At 42.0% G+C, this 20,415-nt stretch overlaps 1 protein-coding gene across 2 annotated transcripts in view; it reads left to right on the plus strand.

Annotated features, from left to right (window-relative positions):
• The first annotated feature begins 1,566 nt into the window (after nucleotides 1-1,566).
• The window catches only part of FOXN2 (forkhead box N2), a 65,814-nt gene continuing 46,965 nt past the window's right edge, over nucleotides 1,567-20,415 (plus strand). The window contains exon 1 of one of the 2 annotated variants that reach the window (XM_060248913.1): nucleotides 1,567-1,594. The gene's annotated coding sequence lies outside the window, so the exon portion shown is untranslated. Of the gene's footprint in view, nucleotides 1,595-1,659; nucleotides 2,062-20,415 lie in introns of those variants that run through there. The other variant, XM_060248912.1, reaches the window with a different exon arrangement.

A 20,415-nucleotide genomic window follows, 5' to 3' on the forward strand; every position in this document is an offset into this window, starting at 1 on the left:
AATCTTGACAGTACGTTGGTTGGAAAACCTACGGTCTTGAAGGACATTGTGCTTCCCACTTCTGATGGGGTTCAGCTGAATCTTTCTGAGTTGTTTAAGAGGTTGGGGTTATACTAAATCCCAGCATTACTGATGGATAAAGAAGTTAAGTAGTTGAAATTTTTTGTCTTCCAAATAAATTTAGCCCAGAAGATGGGTCTCAACCTTGACTTGGCTATTCTGGCCACCTGGATCCATACCACGGGAAAACTGAGTCTACAATATTGTAATGCACTTTCCATGAAGTCAGCTCAGAGATTCCAGTTGGTACAAAATGCACCACCATGGTACAAAATGCATCACCTCCTATGCTGTGCCATGCATAGTACACCCATTCCGCAGTCTCACCATTGACTGCCCCATCCGTTACTCACTGGGATGAGTTCAAGATGAGGGCAATCACTTTATGAAGTTATGCTTCACTAGACTGAACACATGAAATATCTTTTGTTGCCATCTTTGTACATTAGATTGTGATTTTAATGTAGATAGCTTTAATCTTATTTATATGTATTTTTACTGTTATGACTATATTGTACCCTGTCTTGAGCCCGTCTGCAGGAAGGGTGGGCTAAAAATTGAATCAATCACATACAAAGCTCTTCATGGTCTTGGACCCTCATATCTGAACACTGCCTCGCCTCCTATACTGTGCCATGACAGCTTTGCTCATCTAAGCAAGGCCTTCTACGGATGCCACCCTGCAAATGGCCAAACTCAATAACTGCCCATACATGTTCCTTCCCTGTTGTGGTTTTGTGGAATGGCCTGTCAGAGGAGATCAGGAAGACTCTTACACTTCTGTCATTCTGCAAATAATGTATAACAGAATTGTTTAGGAGGGTGCTTTAAGAAAGAAAATGGGACTGTGGTTGATACTACTGCATATATTACATGCTCTCACTCCATTGTCTTTTACTTACATAATAACATTTTCTGCATTGCTTAACATGTCTAATACATTTTACTTTGCCTCAGATTTTTATAATCCTACTCCAATTGCATGCTTATTAGATATCACACCAGTTTCACTTGCACAGGGTACTCTCTTTGAGTAAGAAAAGGGCACTAAAAATAATTGCTTCTAATGATGTATTATTGCTGGCACCCATCTAATTCACATTTCTGGCAACCTATATATATATATCACATAAAAAATACACCAGTGAATAAAAACCACTAACAGCAGTTATCAGTTTTGTGCAGGCCAGCCTTCAGTTTCTCCCCCTCCTCATAATGCAACCAACACTTCTAAAAGCAATGCATAGAATTCCGTAGCCAAGCAGAACTTCAGAAAAAATAAAAAATGGGTCCCTTAAGGCTGCCTTCCTATGGACGGGGTTTACTTTAGAGTAAATCTGTACTAGCTTAAACTCTAGGACATTGCGAAGCAACCCAGTCGCCAGAAACTGCTCTATTTTAACCCAACTGCATGCCTTTTTCTTGCTCGCAACTTTTGCCACCGCTACCTTACATGCGTGACATACTTTACAGATCATTCTACCCCCTCCCTCCTTTTACGCAGGCGCACTTGAATCATCGAAGGAATCACACCGTGAGTGGGAACTTTTCATTTCATTTCATTTTCTTTTTGTTAACAGCAAGCCCCGCCAAGCCTATAGAGTAGAAACCGCCTAAACCAGCAATACCCGCTGGTTCCTACGGCAGCCACTCCCCCTCTGTACCGAAATGGACTCGCCTGCTCTTTAAGCGGAGAAGCCGGGGAAAGGGGGGCGGCTCGATTGCAACTAGGGGAGGAGAAAGTTGCTGTGCGCAAGGAGGGCTTTGCATGCAAGCAGAGAAGGCGGAGTTAGTAGCTTGGGCGCCTTGTTGCTATGGGGAGACTGCGAGGGAGGCGGCGGCGTTGTGCTGCTGCTGCGCAGGGCAAGGAAAACCAGAGGCAGCCGCAAGCGGCAGCAGCTGCTGATCTCTGACATATTTCCCCTTATTACTGCTGCTGCTGCTGCCATATTGTGGCCACCCCCCCCCTCTCTCTCCCCCTTCCCAAGCTTCATGAGTACAGTGAGTTCGAACCTTTCCTTTATTAACTATCTCTGGGGAAAAGGGAGTGGGTAGGCTGGGTACAAATTTCTTTTCTAATGTCCAACCGTGGGGTTGCATGGGATTTCTTTTCTCTCCTACTTTTTTTTTTACTTTTCGTGTATGGTATAAGCTCATTTCTTTCTCTGTGTGATGCGTTCTGTGGGGTTCCTTCGTTACATGATGTGGTCTGTGACCCTGAGGCTTAAATTGTGGGTGTTTTAAGGGGGTGGTGGTATCAAAGAACCGGTTTGGAGATGTTTTGCAATTGCAGGATTAGAAGAGGGTGGTGGTGGTCGGAAAGCCGGGAAAGGGTGAGTAGTTTATTGTGTGCCGGGGGAGAGGTTTGCGTGCGTGTTCCCGGGTTTTGTGCACGCAACTGAGTTGGAGGGCTGCGTGTTGTTCTCGAAGGCATTTCGGTTATGAAGCACGGAACGAGGGTTGATTCGAGGTGGCAAAAACGTTTGGAATTGGAAGACAAGATTTTTTTTTTTTTCAGGGAGGGAGATAATTCTGTATTTCGTGAAATCGGGGGGCTTCTGTCCGAGCTGGCGAAGGCTTAATTGCGTGTGTGGCGGAGATGGACGTGCGTTGATAGTGAGACACATGAGACGGGGAGCACTATCTGTGCCGGACCGGTGACCCTGGGGAAGTGGGGCTGGGGAAACTGAACAGGAGCAAGGTGAAAGGGGTGTGTGTGCTAAAGAAAGATGTCTTGGGGAGGGACCAAAAGCCATGGAACTAACAGGGAAGGGTGCCATCCCCTCGACGTTAAGAGTAATATAGCTGAAGGGAGTTTATGGGGATGAAATCCAGCGAACTGCTTTGCTCTACGGAGTGGTTTCTGTTCATTTCTGGAGGGAAGACTTCATGGGACCTGGGGCGGGAGAGAGAGAGAGAGGTTGTGTCTGAAATGGTGCTGGCGGGGCTCGAATCTCTCGCCCGGGCCCCAGCCATGCTATTTCATGGTGACCTTTCTCCCCCTTCTGTCTATCTGGACACCCGGGGCCCCTCTTCGCCTGCTGAATTTGCTATTGAAACGAGCCTTTTCTTCCCCCCTTCTGGACTTCTGCGCCTGTCTCCCTCCGGAGCGCCATGTGGCTGCCTCTGCCCTCCCCCCGCCTGCTTTTATTATGCTTAGGGGGTGGGAGTGCCGGAGAGCTGTTGCCGGAGCTGTTGATAAGTCCTGTACAGAGTTTTCGAAGGCCCGAGCATCCTATTCTTACCCACTCGACCCCTCCCCCTCCCTTGGGCAAGAGAGACTGAATAGGTCGAGGTTGGAGTTTCGCTGAACGGTTCCTCACACTGCAAAAAGAAGTTATCCCGCTGTCTTATAGTAAATGGGAATGGATTGGTTTGCCTTCCCCTTTATGTAAGAAAACAAAAAAGCACCCACTCTTTTGGCTTAGCTTGCGCTGTCCTGACTAGTTCTGCTTCTCTTGCTTTAGTCTCGTCCGTTCGGGTTGGGATTGTGACAGCCACGTGGCCGGCAGAGCCCTGCGCGGGGAAGAGACGGCCCCCGGGTCACTTGGAGGCTCTGGCAGCGTGTGGCTGTGTCTAAGCAGCCCAGCACAAAGACAGGCGGAAAGTGTGTACCTTCCCCGCCTCCTCTCTGGGAGCTGAACTGAGGGGGGGGGGGGGTTGGACTGCAATCTCTGCACTGTTGCTTCAACCCTGTCTGGTTTCTAAGCTCCCAGTGTTGTCGCAAGCAGCAAGGAAATGCAAATTTATGCTGATTGGGGGTGGGATTGTACAAACTGGATTAAATAATAGTGCACACATGCTATTTGACAGTCATGCAGTTGTGAACACACCTTTGTTGGACTTCATGGATAATTCATATGTTTCAGAAGGACTCTTGCACTAGAAAATCTTCACTGCACATATAACACTCCACCACACACATAGTATGCTTTGAGAGTTTAAAGGCAGAGTGTTAGGGGAGTTTTCAGAATTCTAATTTAATGCCCTGTTCCTGAGCTCTATCTGGGAGAGGAAAACATTCACTCAAGGCTTTATGTTACCAGAGCATGTAGTTTTAATAACATTATGATTATCCTGATGCCAGCAAGGAAATATCAAGCTGGCATACTGAACAAGATTCAGAGTTCTTATTTATAGGATAAAACAGACAAAAGGTCAGGGTTTAGAATTCCAAAAGATAGTTTATCAAGTCTGTCCTTAAGCATTTTCACCTTCCTTTCAGAGTACATCTTGTATTCCTTCTAGGGAGAAAATGAAAACATACCTCCCTACACATAACTCATAGGAGATAGGGATGGAACAAACCCTTGACTGAGATAAGATGGCTCAGAGATCAGCAGTTCAGAGTACAGGTTTGGGAGGAGGGTTGGGGACAGTCAAACCAATATAGTTTCACAATGTAGAAGTCACTATAAAATCTCTTAACACAGAGCAGCCTGCTGTTTCTACTGGTCTGAATGTGAATGGGGAAAGCAATAGCTGAAGTGTATAGGGTTGTGGGGGGGGGTTGGCTATCCAGTTGCAGGTTATTTATGGTGACCTCATAGGGCTTTCAAGGCAAGAGATGTCCAGAGGTAGTTGCCTCTCTCTGCATAGCCACCCTGGTATTTCTTGGTGGGTCTTCCATCCAAATACTAACCAGGGCCAACCCTGTTTAACTTTCAGGATCTTATGAGTTTGGGCTATCCAGGTCAGGACAAAGTGTATAGTAGGAGGTGGTCTGAAGCGATTGAACATGTTGGTCTGAAGCAATTGAACAAAGTTCAAATCTAGTGGCACTTTTAAGACCTACAAAGTTTAATTCTGGGTATAAACTTTCATGTGCTTGCACACATCTTCAGATACCTGAAGATATCTGAAGAACTGTGTATGCACACTGACACTTATATTCAGAATTAAACTTTATTGGTCTTAAAGGTGCCACTGGACTAGAACTTTGTTGTATAGTAGGAAGTAACAGATCACTCTCAAGGGACCTTTGCAAGTATGGCATTGTTGTATTTCTAAAGGGAAGAAAGAGATGTCTCTCATTCTGACACCAGATATCTCATTTCTAGAGAGACATCAGCTGTTTTTATTTTAAATCTCTGCTGTTTTAAACTGCATTATGGTATGCATATTAAGAACAGTCCGTTTTTTTAAAAAAAATTGGTATTGTTGTTTATCTTTATTAAAAAAAAACCTGTACAATGCCTCCAGTGTTCAAGATAGTGTACAGCAATAATAAAATACTGTTGTACAACTTCAGAATCTTCCATTATTTCAGAATGTAGTCAAAAGACAGCTTACAGGAGTTGACTGCACAGAATATCTTTTATCAGAGCTTTGGTGACAGCTGAGTTCTGGGCTCAGTTCAGAGTATTGGTTCTTATTCTTTAAAGGCCTATGTGGTTGGGGACAAAGGTATCTAAAGAACAACCAGTTCCCATATAAATCTGCCCATTCATGCTTTATTAGAGCCCTATTGCTCTATTGTACTTTATTCTCTATTTTGGAAGCCATCTTGGGAATTTTTAATTGATAAATGTGGTTTGCAGATGTTGTCAATAGCTGTTAAAATGCAAAGTGCAATGTAATAAAAACAATAACATCTATAGATCAGAGACATCTTGTTCCTAAATAAAATATATTCTCTCTGGTTAACTAAAAGCCGGTCTATAAGAGGTAATTTTCTTTCTGAAAATAAAGTTCGTCTTTTTAATTTTTTTCTGGGAACCATTTATAGAGGTTGAGTGCCTCTTCAGGTTATGGCTTGCTTTGGTCCCCATGGACTTCTGCAGGATTCATGTGGAGAGAGCCACACCTTCAGATATGTGGATGTCACAGTGAAGGGCTTTAAAAGTTATCGCTAGCTTCTTAAGTTTGAAAGAAACTGACTACCAATGCAGCTGTTGTAAAATCAGTTTGAGTATGTTGCTTAGAGAGGGCATTGATTAGACAAGTTACTAGATATCCTTTACCATAGGTAAATTGGTCCAGCTTAGGGTCACGAAGGTGAAAAAGAAACATATGCATATCATGAATTTGTCATGGTCTTTTCTTCTCTTTAGTCAGGACATATTTTGAATGTTAAATATGCATTTTGGAATGGTCAGTGGCATAATTTTTATATGCCATCTACTTGTTCCTTGAAGTATCTTTGAGGTAAACATCTCATTTTGCAAATGAGGGGATTTTCACTTAGGGGGAGTGACTCCTTGAAGGTTATGAAAAGAGACTATACTTGAACACTGGTTAGGCCCCCCCCTTGCTTCCTGTTAGCTTTAAATATTGTTTTGGTAATTACATACCATCTTAATGAAGCTGGACATGTGGAATGAGAAGAAAATATTCCAAGCTTTAAAGCATGAATTGTAAATCTTATTGCAGTATTGGGACATCCAGTGGCTGTTTCAGAAGTAAAGCAGTGGTAAACTGCTAGTAAGAGCACACCTATTCTTTCAGTCAGTTCAGACACTTTTCACTTTTGGAAGAAGCGTGGGAACTTCATACTGAATCAGGCCATCTAACTCAGTGTTGTCTACTAGATTTTGCAGCAGCACTGAAAGAATTCCATACTGAAAAGGGTCTTTCTGTTTATTTGCTTCCTAAAATCCTTTACAGATCGATGCCAGAGATTGAGTGACATATGTGCAGTAACCAAAAGGTTAATGCAGAGAGTCCATTTGGACCAAGGTTTTAACAGATTGCAGTGGTTGGGATAATCCAGCTGTCAGTGAGTACTTAACTTTGTCTGATTTGTGCCCATGGTGTGCTGTGGTGTTTTGGGGGTTGGGTGGGGGTTGCATTTATAAATATTTAGTAATTCCAGAAGGATAGCTGTATAAGTTCATTGTAGCAGACTCAGACATGCGTCCAGTAGCACCTTGAACAATGACAAATTTATTCTAGAACACACTTTCCTGTGTCAAAGCTCACTTCATCAGATGTATCTGAAATGACTCACAAAAGATTGTGCTGGAATAAACTTTGTTGGTCTTCTGTAAACAGCTAATGTAGGTGCCAGGGAAATGGAAACGCTTAAAATTACTTCATTCTTTTTCTCATTTCATCCCCTCCCCTCCAAATGTTGAAGTTTGCCACTGCAAGGGATTAAGAATCGTTTTCTAAGGCACCCTTCAGAAGACAAATATATTTGTAATGAGCTCCTGCTAAGCTGAAGTAGAAACCCTATCTGTCTGGAGATTTTGATCTTGCCCTTCCACTAGTGAGCTCAGGTTGGTGTGCATGGTTTTCCTTATGCCTCTTGTTCTCACAACAACTGTCAGGTATCTGAAGAAGTGTGCATGCACACAAAAACTTATGTCTTGAATAAAACTTTGTTGGTCTACTTTTATTGGTTTTAATTACTGTTTTACTGTTTTAAAATGTTATCCATCCTGAGCCCATCTGGGAAAGGCAGAATAGAAATAATCTAAAATAAATAAAGGGGCACTGAAAGTCAAACGTTGTCCTGTTAGGTAAAGGTAGTCCCCTGTGTAAGAACCAAGTTGTTACCAACCCATGGGGTGACATCACATGACGTTTTCTTGGCACTTTTTTACAGGGTGGTTTGCTAATAGAGAATGACTGGCCCAAGGTCACACAGTTAGCTTCATAGCAAAGTTGGGATTTGAACACAGGTTTCCTGGGTGTAGTCTGACACACTTAACCACTACACACTGGCTCATGAATTACTTCAATATTGATCTTCTTATTGCTGCAGTACAAAAAATTACATTGCCATTGTCTGCTTTGTGGTGTCTTTGCACACAGATGAATTTTCTCATTCAGTGAAGGTTGATGTTCTCTCAGAGTCATTGCTGCAGCCAAGCCACCCAAGTGATTTCTTTCAGCAGTTTGCTGCTGATGTATAGAGGCTTAATGCACTCCCAGCTGTCCGTGTTGTGGAACCATTCTGGCCTTTGAGGATGTGATAGGAAGCAATGAGTGTACTTTGCTTGGGGAAACAAAATACCTTGACCCAGCCATGCAGTCTGTTGTCCAGCAAATGCAGAAGGCATTCATCTATCAGAGGAAAGTACACTATCATAATAACGAGGGATGGAGGACATGTGATGCTGATTTGTATACATCACATCTAGTCATGGGTGATAGAAAGTACATGCAAGCTGAACTGCAAATGAAAACCTTTATTTCGTAGTTGTCCCAGCTGATTAAAAAACTTCATTTCTTCATGTTCAAGCTTGCCTGGCAGTTCACATGTGCCTACCTAATACACAAGATGCTAAAGTGTAAAGCTACCACTAAAGATCAGTTGATTAGGCATGCCTCTTAATTAACTGATCAATAACATCCCTGTAAATGTGCATACAAGTGAAACAGTTGTTCAGAAGTGGAAAAAGCCGCCTTCCACCTTTGGGTGATCGTGCACTTGCCACAGCAAGTAGCATCTTGGAGAGAAGAGGAAGAATGCTTCTTCTAGAATGATGTCTGGCAGTGCTAGCCATAGTTTTGTACATTTTAAATTTAACTTTTAAACACACTGCCATCTGCTTGTTTGGTTATGTCTTGATCAATGAGGTTTAAATTGATTAGTCTACTAGCAGTGCAGTGATCTGCACGGTTACTCCACTACAATCCTACTAAAGTTAATAGAGTTAGGCTGGAGTAACTGCATATGATTGCACTGTCTGTAAGTGTTGCAGCCCTACTTTACCCAGAACTTGCCATCTATTGTTTATCTGTGCAGAGACTGGAACACATGCAAATCTAAATTAAGGCTAAATCAGGCCTGTGAATAACCGCTTTGCCAGGAAAAGGTTTACTTGCAATAAGTGAGCAATTAGCAGAAGTTTTGTAATTTGGAAGATAATTGCTTCTTTCAGGCAGTTACTGTATAAAAATGACTCCTACAAGTATATATTTCAATGGAATAAACGTGTTCATCTGTTAAAGCAAACCCCTCCCCCCCCAAAAAAGTGTTGTGGTCCCTTAAAGGTTAACACATTTATTGAAATATACATTTTCATGGGTTAGAGTCTATTTCATATGATGTAAAACCTCTCCCAGCAAACGCACACATTGTGAAGCTTGTGGATAAAAGGCCATGAAATGCACATGGTATATTTTTGTGCAAAAATCCAAAGTGTACAGATTCAACATAGTTACCATTCATAGCTCTTAACTAGTGATCGTGGCGTTAAGCAGTTTAATATTTGTAGTTGGGAAAGAAAGGTGTCAGATCTGTTTAAGTCCTGGTTAATACAATTAAATACTGATTCAGCAGTTATATTTCCCATTTTGAAGTTTGCTTATTGAAGTGTAACTTCTAGGTTGGCAATTGAGTGTCCTAATAGGTTAAAATGTCCCCTGGTTTCTGAATGTTGACATTCAGAATACATTAGTACTACATTAGTTCTTTTGTGTATACTGACATATTTGTCCTGAATAGACCGCAGAAGAATATTGTTGATAGATGATTACATGTATCATGTTGTAAGATGTGTGGTAAACAAGCCCCAATGATGTGACTGTTATCAGGTCCTCTAATGGTGTTACCTGAATAGTTATAAGATCAGAGAACAGAATTGATGTTTGGGTTTGTTACAGGGTCCAGTCCTTAGGGCTAATGTCTCTGTTAGGAGATCCTTTGTTACTGGTAAATAACTGTTTGGAAACAAGTAAAAGCCTTCTCTTGCTCAAGGCCTGTGTGTGAGAGAAGAACCATTGTCCAGGATAGACTATAGATTACTGATGATAGTTTGGAGTGGTTTTAGAGTGGAGCTGTAGCATTGTTTGGGTCCTGTCCTACTGAAGTCTGCCCTTGTGCACCAGTCTGGCCTTTTTGATTTTTTTCTTTACCACTGAGGTTTAAGAAAGTTTGTTTTTTAAAAAAAGTTTGAGTCTGTGTTCAAACAGCTGGATTAAATGTAGTTATATCATAAGGCTTGGCTGTAGATGATTGTGTGGTGTGTTCTAAGTAGTGGCTAGAATAGTGAAGAGATGGTGTAGAAGAGACCCACTAGATTGGACCAGCATCCTGTCTCACACTAGATTAGTTCAGCATCCTGTCTCACACAATGGCTCTTTGTTCTGGAAGGTCAACAAGGAGGAGCGGAGCGTAGAGGCCAAGGCCTTGCCCTCATGACGCCTCCTAGCGCTAATATTCAGACGTTTATTGCCTCTAGTTATGGTCATTCCCTTGAGTCCCCATGGCTTATAGCCACTGATAAGTGCATTCTCTGTGAACTTGTCCAATCCATTCTTAAGGGATTGGACAAGTAGTCATAATTACATTCACTGGCAATGAAGTCCACTATTTAAGTACTAATTGAGTACTTCCTTTTATCCATCAGTTCAAGTGGGTGCGCTTGAATTCTAGTATTATAGTACAGGAAGAGAAAGTTGTCTATCCACTTTCTCTAAAGGCATGCATAATTGTGCAAATCTGTCATGTGCCCCCTTGGTTGTCTTTTATCTAAACTGAAAAATCCCAGACTCTGCAGACTTTCCTCATAGGAAAGAAGATCCATCCCCTTACTCATCTTGGTTGTCCTCTTCGGCATTATTTCCAGCTTTGGAATCAGAGCTGATGCTACACTATTGCTCTGAACAAGTTTTCCAACAGCGAGGTGCTATTACATGGGCTGAAAAGTCTAGTAAACATTTTTGTGGCTGAGTTCCTTTTGAGAACTTATTTGCAAGGCTAGGCTAATTCACATGACTATGGACCATGTGAGTTATTGTGTGTCTGCTTTTTGTCCGATAGTTCCTAATTTTCCTACGCTTGTGGGCTTCAAACTATGTTCTGGACAGCACTGGGTCTCCTCAAGAAGCTTATCAGGCTTGCCCAGCTTTAGATAAAGAAGTTGCATCCATTCCTATACTAGGGCTCCAAAAACTTGAGGAAAAACCCCTAATGTGGAGAGCTGGCCCTTGTGTTTAATTTTTCACATTATAATTTTCCCTTTTCTGATCCCCCCCCCTTTCTTTAAACAGAGAAAATAGAATATTTCCACATTGTGACTTAAGGCAACAAACAAGTGGGTTGGAAATAGTGACTGGGTGATGAAGTGCTTTGTCCACAAAATTTGGAGTCTAATAAGAGATCTTAGGGTTGAAAGGCCTTTGGAAATCTTATTGCATTACTCCAGAACATCACGAACATATCTTTTGTATCTTAAATGTCTGTAAGCTTCCTCAGTCTCTTACAAGGTAAAATAACTGTTGCATGATTATGAAAAAGGAGAAATGCATTTTATGGCAGAGTTGGCTGTTGTACAGGAGGTGTTTTTAGAGAAACTAAAATTTGGAGCGTGGGAAGTCAAACTAGAAATCTTATCATATGACTTCACAATACAGTCCCCCCCTCCCTGCATTGTGTTGTCTGATTTTTCAGTTAGACTATACAAAGGTGAGCTACCAGGCAGTTTCCTCCTGTTTCCTTGGTGTATTTGATACATATGAATTCTGTTATTCTGCTCTACTGATATTGTCACTCTGAATGCCTTCATGGAAACATTTGTATTTTCAAAGATAACTTTATGTTTCTGTGTATGTGTGAGGTGTTGGTGGGAAAGTAATTTATTTTGGAAAAACTACTCTAGTTCTGACCTGCAGGTGGATATATTTAACACACTAGGAATGATAAGAACATAAGAGAAGCCATGTTGGCTCAGGCCAACGGCCCATCCAGTCCAACACTCTGTGTCACACAGTGGCAAAAATTTTTATATATACACACACACTGTGGCTAATAGCCACTGATGGACCTGTGCTCCATATTTTTATCTAAACCCCTCTTTAAGGTGGCTATACTTGTGGCCGCCACCACCTCCTGTGGCAGTGAATTCCACATGTTAATCACCCTTTGGGTGAAGAAGTACTTCCTTTTATCCGTTTTAAGCTGTCTGCTCAGCAATTTCATCGAATGCCCATGAGTTCTTGTATTGTGAGAAAGGGAGAAAAGTACCTCTTTCTCTACTTTCTCCATCCCATGCATTATCTTGTAAACCTCTACCATGTCACCCCGCAGTCGACGTTTCTCCAAGCTAAAGAGTCCCAAGCGTTTCAACCTTTCTTCATAGGGAAAGTGCTCCAGCCCTTTAATCATTCTAGTTGCCCTTTTCTGGGGGGATGATGGGGGGATGGGTCTCTTTTCAAGGTCCCATTATCAGATTTTTAAGCATTCAGGCAGGTGGGATTCCCCCTCCCCCAGCTTTGTTTTAGGATCAGGGCTTTTTCTGAGAAGGAACGCAGTTCCGCCTGGCACAATGTCAGGGAGTGTGGCCTAATATGCAAATAGGTTTCTGCTGGGCTTTTTCTACAAAAAAAAGCCCTGATTAGGATCATTTCTACATCTTGGGTATCATGCAGGGAATAAAATGTACTTCTAGAGAGGGTATTCAGGAGCCAGGACCACACTCCTATACCTATACTTTTGCCTTATGATGCTCTCGAAAAGGATTTAAATAAATTCCAGGGGCTTAAAAATGTGGTGATGGATTTTGTTTCTCCCCTGCCCACCCTTTTGCTGCAGAATTTGGCTTCTTGAAAGCTTGCCAGTGATTTTTTGAGTTCTGAAATATTGCTCTAGCTGCATCCAGCAGATATAAACTTATAGACATGGACATGTGAGAAATTGTGACATGGGGTTGGGCATTCAACTGGTCAGTTAATGGATCACATAATTTTAGACAATGATTGCTAAGAGAACTACACCACTGATGCTTTAACTATCAATTGGTTTGTATTCAGATACAAATTAATGATAGCAGATGACCCCTAGGGGAAGCTTTGCTATACTACAAAGAATCTTATGGCACCTTAAAAACTGTGTATGTTTTATTATGAGTAAGTTTTCATGAGTTAGAATCCATTTTGTCAAATACATGGTGTGTTCAGTTGGCAGAAAGATACCCAAAGCTACAGACAGTAGAAGGGAAGGGCAGGGAAGTTAATACAGACCAAAAGACCTAAAGGCCCTGTTCCCAAAGCATGGATGGGTTGCATAACAATGAAGACTGCAGATTAAGTAGAAGTCAAAGAGTAAATGATCCAATCAGAGTGGGTGTGGATCACTTTAATCCTTGATGAATTGGCAAAGTAGGATGAATCTGAATACATGCCCAAGGTCCTGATTAAGTCAAAGTGTGATAGTGTCAAATTGGAACAATTGTATACACATGAAGCTTCCTTATACTGAATGAGACCCTTGGTTCATCAGTCAGTATCATCTACTCAGACTAGCAGTGGTTCGCCAGGATCTCAGGCTGAAATCTTTCACATCACCTTCAGCCTGATCCTTTAACTGGAGATGCCAGGGATTGAACCTGCAACCTACTACATGCCAAGCGGATGCCCTGCCACTGAGCCACAGTGCCAACACAGAAGCTTCTTGGTCCATTTGAAGCTCTTCTGATGAAGTTCTGCAACCTTTTAAGTCTCTTGTGGCTAGGAAAGTTGCAGTATTCTTCCACTTTTAAGATGTTTCTGTTTTTAATACTTGATTTATGTACAGTTACTTGGATACTGTCCAGTTTAGCTAATCTAATTGCTGGCACATGATAGTGTATAATGTTGTTGGGTGATAGTGTCGGCTGTTGGATGATAGTGTGATAGTGTTCATTGATTTCATGTGAGGACTAGTTCTTAGGTATGTATCTCCATCGGGTGGTCTGGTAAGATGTTTCAGGTAAGATGATGCTTCAGGCTGGGGGTGCAGCATGTCTATTAATTGAGGGTGTACACTACCACCAGGGATGTGACAGCCTTGAGGGGGCGGTGGAATTTTCAACAGAAAAATTGGAAAAGTTGGGGGAACACTGGAAAAATTTCTTTCTATGCTTTTTTCAATTGGTGGAACGAAAGCCAAGGTTTTACTCAAAATGTGCAGGTGTGTGTTCAGCCACCCTCAATCTTTCATGAGGTACTACCTGGCTGCCAACTGAGTACTGAATCTGGTTCAAGGTTATAATATTGATCTACTGGTAGTTCCTGGCCTGAAAGATGTCTGCTTAGCCTCAACCAGGGCCAGGCTTTTTTGCCCCTGGCCTGGTGGAAGATGCTCCCATGTGAGATCAGGGTATTCATGGTATTTTGAAACTATCTACAGCAGGGTTTCCCAGACTTTTCTTTCCTGTGGCCCGGTTATTTTTACACTTCTCCTTTGTGACCCACTAAAATTTTGGGGTGGAGCCAAGAGACTTTTGGGGTGGAACTGGGAGACAGGAATTATGTAATTTCCTGTGGTGTCAAGGGCCTAGCGATGTCACTTCTGGGGCACACTGAACCAAAACTCCACCTTTTCCTGTGATGTCACTTCCAGAATGTCCACCAGTGGGGCCAGGGCACTAGAAGCCCTCCCACTGTTGCTTCCCTCCCCTCCCAGCACCAAGAATACAGACAGAGCATCACTTGCAGGGAAAGAAAGGGGGGGGCAAAGAAAAAAAAAGCCTTCCTCACCATCAGATGACCTCAGCCAGCAACAATTCTGCCCAGGGGTTGTTTGGTAAAAAAAAAAAAATAGCTACTGGAATGCCCACTCCCCACCCCTCCTGGCTGAAAAAAACACATATACCCTTCTTTCCCACCCAGGCTTCCCGGGGAAATCTCCCCAAAAGAACATACTGCAAGGCACATGAAGGCTCATACCTTGAAGAACACTTCATGGGTCTAAAGTGCCAGTGGATGCCAGCTTTTCTCTCAAACACTGGGAGGGAGGGAGAAGGAAGGAAGCCAAACAGAGCTCAGACTTTGCAGCCTGTGTCAGTCTTCAAGGCTAGCTTTTCTCTGCACAACGGAGAGAGGGGGGAAGGAAGGAAGCCAAACGGAGCTCAGGCTTTGCAGCCTGCATCAGTCTTCAAGGCTTGCTTTTCTCTGCACAACAGAGAGACGGGGGAAGGAAGGAAGCCAAACGGAGCTCAGGTTTTGCAGCCAGTCTTCAAGGCCATCTTTTCTTTACACAGCAGAGAGACGGAGAAAGGAAGGAAGCCAAACGGAGCACAGGTTTGCAGCCTGTGTCAGTCTTCAAGACTAGCTTTTCTCTGCACAACAGAGACGGGGGAAGGAAGGAAGCAGACCAGAGATCATGCTTTGCTGGGGGCGGGGCTAGCTTTGGCCCGGTACCAGGTCACGACCCTGCAAATGGGAAACACTGATTTATAGCATTAGATAATAATTCCTGATAATGCTGTAGACACATGACATTTTATAGAAGCTTTGTTTAGATGTAAATACTATTGGTAACTGTTCTATAATGTATTTAAAGATAATGCGTTCTTAAAGCGTTTAGTGTTTTCAGTGCTATAATGTTTAGCTTAATATTCAAACAAGCTGACAGTCCTACCTGTTGTAATTATATAAGTGTTTCTGTCCAAGTAATACATTTTCTTTGGTGTACTACAGAATTTGTTTACTACCTGCAACTTCTATTTTTTGCTACCTCTCAGACAGTGAAAATTAAAGATACACATGCTGTGGTAGTGTTTGAATGCAGCAAATATTGAGTATATTTGCAATTTTTTTACAGAAAATTAAGACATTTATAAATTCCATAAATATGCAAAATAGTACAATTTTATATGCTAACTAAATTATACATTTATCTTCAATCCGTAAAATAAGTTTTGGTTTGATAGGAAAGTTAGTTTTGTATATATTTAAGTTTCCTTAAGATTTCTGGGTTTTAAAATCCCCCCTCCCCCCGGTTTCACAGTTTTTGGAATTTTACATCTCCACTGCTGCCTCAGGTAGGGTTTCCAGTCTCCAGGTGGTACCTGGAGATCTTCCACTATTACAGCTTATCTCCAGCTGACAGATCAGGAAAGTGGACTCAATGGCATTATGCCCCATTGAAGTCTGTCTCCTCCCCAAACTCTCCTCTCCTCAGGCTTCATTCCCCAAATTGCCAGATATTTTCCAGCTTGAAGCTGGCAACCCTACCTCCTTGTAAGGAAGCACAGAAGCATATTGACAAGGCTAAACAGGTACCTAGTTACCATCCCCAGTAGGAAAAACAACTGAATGGCACTGGTGTGTCACCTATAACCAGAACCTCTTCACTGGATTCCCAGGAATCTCCAGCTTTTCCTGGAGGATTTGCTTTCCCTTTGGAAGGTTTGCTTTCCTTCTCCAATTTCTGCAGGACTAGTCAGCAAGTAAGCCTTGTAAACAAATGACACCATAAGGGGGGAGTAAGCTACTTTTTACAGTGTGATGTGGTGGTGGTGGTGGGGGGTGACTTTGACAATATTTGACAGCAGTCAAAGGAAAAGTAATCCGCTGACAACATTTGAGCTCTCAAGTATGACATGTAATGCCTCCTCTAGCTCTGCTCCACTACACAAAGCTGCTGGAAATGAACCTTCTGAAAAAAAAGTAGTACTTGAACATTAAATGCATTATGTACAACTCAGCATGTGAAATTATCCTTTGGGATATTTATGGAATTTGAAAGTAAAATATGTCTTTGTTTTATTCAAATAATGATTACAACTATATATGGTATTAGAGGTGGAATTGTAAGCTGCTCTACCCATGTGTCTTTGTATTCATTGGGATTTTTATTTATTTATTTATTTTTATTTATTTAAGATTTATACCCCGCCCTTCCCACAAGTGGCTCAGGGCGGCTATTGTTGATGCTTTGTTTTCAACGTATACGTTTCCAGAGCAGTTAAACTCTGCATCATTACTAAACCCAGCTAATAAAATCTTTTTAAAATATATACTACTGTCATGTAAAAACAAAAAAAAGTCATTCAAGTAGGCAGCCATGTTGAAGCAGCCGAACAAAAGGGTCTAGTGGCACCTTTAAGACCAACAAAAGTTTGTCCCGGATATAAGCTTTGTGAAATGTGTATGCATATGAAAGGTTACACCCAGAATAAACTTCATTGGTCTTAAAGGTGCCACTGGGCTCAAACTTAGTTCAGAAGAAAGTCATGTTTCTGAAGCTGAGAATGTGAACATTCTTATAATGTAATTAAGAAGCTGCAATAAATATTGAACTCTTCATTATAACACTGAGCTTTTTGTTAATGTGTCATTATAAACATTATAAATTATAATCAAAGGCTCCTTAGAAAGCTTGAGAGTCATGGAGTAAAAGGACTGGTCCTCTTGTGGATCAAAAACTGGCTGAGTAATAGGAAGCAGAGAGTGAGTATAAATGGGCAGTCTTCGCAGTGGAGGACAGGTGCCGCAGGGCTCGGTACTGGGTCCCATGCTCTTTAACTTGTTCATAAATGATTTAGAGTTGGGAGTGAGCAATGAAGTGGCCAAGTTTGTGGATGACACTAAATTGTTCAGGGTGGTGAGAACCAGAGAGGATTGTGAGGAACTCCAAAGGGATCTGTTGAGGCTGGGTGAGTGGGCGTCAACGTGGCAGATGCGGTTCAGTGTGGCCGAGTGCAAAGTAATGCACATTGGGGCCAAGAATCCCAGCTACAAATACAAGTAGATGGGGTGTGAACTGACAGAGACTGACCAAGAGAGAGATCTTGGGGTCGTGGTAGATAACTCACTGAAAATGTCAAGACAGTGTGCGTTTGCAATGAAAAAGGCCAACGCCATGCTGGGAATTATTAGGAAGGGAATTGAAAACATATCAGCCAGTATCATAATGCCCCTGTATATATCGATGGTGCGGTCTCATTTGGAGTACTATGTGCAGTTCTGGTCGCCGCACCTCAAAAAGGATGTTATAGCATTGGAGAAAGTCCAGAAAAGGGCAACTAGAATGATTAAAGGGCTGGAACACTTTCCCTATGAAGAAAGGTTGAAATGCTTGGGACTCTTTAGCTTGGAGAAACGTCGACTGCGGGGTGACATGATAGAGGTTTACAAGATAATGCATGGGATGGAGAAAGTAGAGAAAGAGGTACTTTTCTCCTTTTCTCACAATACAAGAACTCTTGGGCATTCGATGAAATTGCTGAGCAGACAGGTTAAAACGGATAAAAGGAAGTACTTCTTCACCCAAAGGGTGATTAACATGTGGAATTCACTGCCACAGGAGGTGGTGGCGGCCACAAGCATAGCCACCTTCAAGAGGGGTTTAGATAAAAATATGGAGCAGAGGTCCATCAGTGGCAATTAGCCACAGTGTGTGTGTATGTATGTGTGTGTGTGTGTATATATATATATATATAAAAATTTTTTGGCCACTGTGTGACACAGAGTGTTGGACTGGATGGGCCATTGGCCTGATCTAACATGGCTTCTCTTATGTTCTTATGTTAACAGACTGCAGTCTTATTGCATACTTATTGGAAGTGAATCTCATGAACTGTTGGGGCTAGTTTCTTAGTAAACTTATGTTAAACTAGGCTACAAGTGTCATAAGGAACTGAAGACAAAATTATGTGTCTTGATCCCATATTTTATTTATAGGCTGCTACGTATCTCAGCATATTAGCTTAACTCAAATTCATTCTCTCTAGCAAAACACCTCTGAATGTATCTTGCCTTGAAAACCCTATGGGGTTGCCCTAAGTAAGCTGTGAGTGGATGGCATCTTCCACCACAGTCAGAATCAGTTTCTGAAAGATACATAGATTCTGATTCTGAACTTGTGATTTGAGCTTTTGTAAATTTCATGTAATGAAGGGTTGAATGAACTGAAACAAGCTTCCCAATTAATTGTGAGGTAGGCTAGGCTGCGAGTGTCTGACTGGCCAAAAACAATTAAAATACATACAAGGGCATTTAAACAGCCATTAAATCATTAATCAGAAAGAAGGAGGGATAGCATGGAGAGTGAGGATGCCACGTGTCCACCTCTCTTTGTGAACATATTATAATAAACAGTGGGATGGTGAGGTTGCTCAGTGATGGAGATGGTTCTTTTCTAGGTACAGGCAGGTTCAGAGACACCCTCTCTGCAAAAACTCTTTTCTCTCTCTTTCCCTTCATCTAGCACAGCTTGTCTTGGCCAGTCCAAGCCAGTCCTCCAGTGCTTGTGGCATGGTGCTCTCTTGTGGGCAGGGATGCGCCTTGCCACAGGCACAGGCAAAGAAATGCCTGTGGATGACTGGTGGGATCTACTTAATAGCAAGGTGGAGTCTATAAACCTGCCCATTCTTGCTTGTGCCTCGCTGTGGTTCATCTCTGTTGGTTTATGTGTCTTGTTCCTGATTCTCTTGGTCTGTTACCCACAGTCCTAACCTCGATATCAATGAGGTCATAACTCTGGCACCTCTTTCCATGAGTATGATGTCACATGCTTGCAGCTTAGTAGGTCCTATGCTGACACAGGAGGTTAAAGGTGGGCATAGAAAGCTTGAAGACTACGGCACTAGATCAGGCAAAATTGTAAAGAAGCCTTCCTCTGAGCACGTGCTTTCCTTTCACCAGTTACTATTCTATACATTACTATACTTGTGTGTGTGTGTGTGTGTATTACTATAGCTTTCATAAAACTGGAATTTGGAGTGAGTTTTTCAGAGGTAGAAGGTGTAAATTACTTCAGCTGTGCTTGAGCCCCAGCTCTTCTTAGAGTAAAATTATCTGCTGGCAATCTGCTTTGCAAATATTTGCTTCAAGTTTTGGTTACATGAGCCAGGCTAATCCTATGGGCGTTTTTCTACTGTATACTTGTGGGTGAGTTCAGTGCTTTGAGTTGCAGCAGCTGTCTGCAGAAAAAAATTACAGGTAGCCATATACTTAACTGCTAGGTGTGGAGATTATCTGTGTAATACTGAAACTGTGGTTTTGAAACTGCTTGAAATGGTCAGTTCCCACTGGTTTATGTTTTCATCACAGTCCTCTAAATTTGACTACAAAAGCTCTCTGATTATGCTCAATTGATTCCACAAGTGTATAAAGAGACCAGCTTTTGAGTGGCTTCAGGGTACAGGGAGGCATGCGAACTACATGTAGGCTCTCACAATGGGGAGAGCGCCTTAGTCTTTTACTTTTTGTTTATATTGCTTTTTATTTTATCATATATTTATTTTTGCTTTTTATTTATATTAAAATATTTTATGTCCTGCTTTTCTTGCAAGAGTCACAGTGGCTAACAACACAACAGGAGGTGAAAATGCAATAAAATACACCCTATCATAGTTTACAACTGAAACTAGCAAACAAAAGTAACCACAATCATAGAACCCCTAAACTAACACACAGACAAAACTGCCATATATGTATCCCCCCAAGTAGAGCAAATGTGTGCCAAACTTCCAGAGGCAGACTGTTTCACAACATTGGAAAAACAACTGAGAATGCATGGTCCGAGACAGGAGAAAAACTGTACTATTAAATGGAATATTGAGCAGGCAGATGGCCAGATGACTGTGAATTGACGCATGGGCTCATATAGGGAGATACAGTCATGTAGTTAGCCACAGCTTCCTGGCATGTGTACGTAGTGTTCACATCCACAAAATAGATGCATTTGCAATCTTG

The sequence above is a fragment of the Heteronotia binoei genome, chromosome 1 (assembly GCF_032191835.1).
Source record: "Heteronotia binoei isolate CCM8104 ecotype False Entrance Well chromosome 1, APGP_CSIRO_Hbin_v1, whole genome shotgun sequence".
In the NCBI taxonomy this organism is placed as follows: domain Eukaryota; kingdom Metazoa; phylum Chordata; class Lepidosauria; order Squamata; family Gekkonidae; genus Heteronotia; species Heteronotia binoei.